The following is a 2,907-nucleotide window of genomic DNA, read 5'->3' on the forward strand; positions in this document are numbered from 1 at the left end:
GACTCACCCCCCTACTCGCCCGCGGCGTCATGCGGGCTCTGCCGTCGCCGGCGACCTCGCCTTGCACCGGGCGGGTTGCACCCCAGCGCGTGGATGCGCCCCACCTCCGACGCGCTGGCCCCCGCTCCAGTCCCTCCCTTCGCCGCTGCCGTACGCAGACGCCAGCCACGCCCACCAAGTCCCGCTCCGGCCTCGGCCTCGCCTTGCCCCCCCCCGGTCGGGCTCAGCCTCAGCGCGGGCGACGCCAGCGCCCGAGGCCAGTCGTCCGCCCGCCTGTGCCCGCTAGCAATATTTTTGGTATTCTGTAATGATGATAGCAATAGTAACGGGAAAGTAAATAAGCGAAGAACAATATATGGAAAGCTCGTAGGCAATGAATCAGTGATGGAGAATTATGCGGGATGCGCACTAGTAGAAAAAGGGTCAAATCTAAAGCACATTAGTGCCGGTTTGAATTTGAGCCGGCACTAATGTGACCATTAGTGCCGGTTCCAACGGCTAGGCGGGCGGGCATCATTAGTACCGGTTCGTGGGCAACCTTTAGTACCGGTTCATGCCACGAACCGGTACTAATGAGGCCAGTGCGGATGTGGTCAGGCTGGGGCCCCCCACGAAGACCTTTAGTACCGGTTCATGGCATGAACCGGTACTAGAGTTTCTTAGTAAGCTGATTTTTAGTCCCACCTCGCCAAGAGAGAGGCAGTATGAGCGGTTTATAAGCCGTGAGTGCAGAGACAATGACGAAGAGGCGCAATGCTCACCTGCATGTTGATTAGCTTCAAGCCTTTAGGAATAGCATAGATTGCACTGAGCTATGTGCAGTGCAGTCTACACTATTCCGAAAGGCTTGAAGCAAATTAACCAGCATTGCACCTCTTTTTTATTTTTAATAACTTATTTGAACTCCGGACTTCTTGTGTTCCGTATGCAGCATTCAAAGCGACGTCATCAACTTCCAACATGTTCTGACATCATTTGTTGTTTTTCAGTCATTTACCGAATTGTTTAAAGAGCTAAATGACCGTGAAATTGAAAATCTCTACAAAATGAACTGTGAAAATGTTGAAATTTAGCATGGTATCATCATTTCACCCGCATAGCATGTGTGAAAGAGTAGAGAGGGTCACGGCAAAAACTGGACGCACTTCGTGTACAAACTGGACAATCTCTTTCGGAGTATCAGCGTTTCGGACGAGAACTCATCTGTTACACGGGCACTTCAATGTTTTTTAAACTTATTTGAACTCCGGACTTTTTTTGTGTTCAATATTCAGCATTCAAAGCGACGCCATCAATTTCCAACATGTTCTGACATCATTTGTTTTCAGTCATTTACCGAATTGTTTAAAGAGCTAAATGACCGTGAAATAAAAAATCACTACAAAATGAACTGTGAAAATGTTGAAACTTGGCATGGTATCATCATTTCACCTGTATAGCATGTGCGAAAGAGTAGAGAGGGTCACGGCAAAAACTGGACGCACTTCGTGTACAAACTGGACAATCTCTTTCGGAGTATCAGGGTTTCAAACGAGAACTCATCTGTTACATGGGAACTTCAATGTTTTTTAAACTTATTTGAACTCCAGACTTCTTTTGTGTTCAGTATGCAGCATTCAAAGCGACGTCATCAATTTCCAACATGTTCTGACATCATTTGTTGTTTTTCGGTGATTTACCTAATTGTTTAGAGAGCTAAATGACCGTGAAATTGAAAATCACTACAAAATGAACTCTGAAAATGTTGAAACTTGGCATAGTATCATCATTTCACCCGCATAGCATGTGCGAAAGAGTAGAGAGGGTCACGGCAAAAACTGGACGCACTTCGTGTATAAACTGGACAAACTCTTTCGGAGTATCAGGGTTTCGGACGAGAACCCATTTGTTACACGGGCACTTCAATGTTTTTTAAACTTATTTGAACTCCAGACTTCTTTTGTGTTCAGTATGCAACATTCAAAGCGACGTCATCAATTTCCAACATGTTTTGACATCATTTGTTGTTTTCAGTCATTTACCTAATTGTTAGAGAGCTAAATGACTGTGAAATTGAAAATCACTACAAAATGAACTCTGAAAATGTTGAAAGTTGGCATGGTATCATCATTTCACCCGCATAGCATGCGCGAAAGAGTAGAGAGGGTCAAAAAGAAACTAAATATAGAAAAAAACTACTCAGAAATAAATAGAAGAAAATAAATAAAGCAGAAAAAGAAAAAAACTATATAAAAAAATTGCTCAAAAATTAATAGAAGAAAATAAATAATGCAGAAAACAAAAAAAAATATAAAAAATTACTCAAAAATAAATAGAAGAAAATAAATAATGCAGAAAATAAAAACTATATAAAAAATTTGTTGGGGTGCTGCCCAGTGGGCCTACCAGACCTAGGGTGTGCAAATGCAGGCCCAGAAGGGCCAGCAGGCTCACAGGGCAGCGCGCCATAGTTAGGCCCAGAAGCCTGCTATATAGAGAAGTTCGAAGTAGCAGCCGCGGCTGGGTTTATAAACCAGTGCGGCTGCCCTTCGCTGGGCGAGGTGGGACTAAATATTATGCACCGCCGGTGGCAGCGCACAACCATTAGTACTGGTTGGTGGCTCCAACCGGTACTAATGATTGGGCCTTTAGTACCGGTTCATGGCACGAACCGGTACTAAAGGGGCCGTTTCCCGCCCCTTGGCCTGGCGAAAATTGGCCTTTAGTACCGGTTGGTGGCTCCAACCGGTACTAAAGACCCCTCCTATATGTATGGCACTTACGAAAAATTCAGTTTCATCGACCACCACTTCTTCTCGATCCAACTTCTTCACGCGACATCGCCGCCGTCGCCGCGCCGTCGCCCATCGCGCGCCGCCCTCGCAGCCCCGCCGCCCGTCATCGCCGTCACCGCCGTCGCCCCCGCCA

This window comes from Triticum dicoccoides, chromosome 7A, assembly GCF_002162155.2.
Source record: "Triticum dicoccoides isolate Atlit2015 ecotype Zavitan chromosome 7A, WEW_v2.0, whole genome shotgun sequence".
NCBI classification, from domain to species: Eukaryota; Viridiplantae; Streptophyta; class Magnoliopsida; order Poales; family Poaceae; genus Triticum; species Triticum dicoccoides.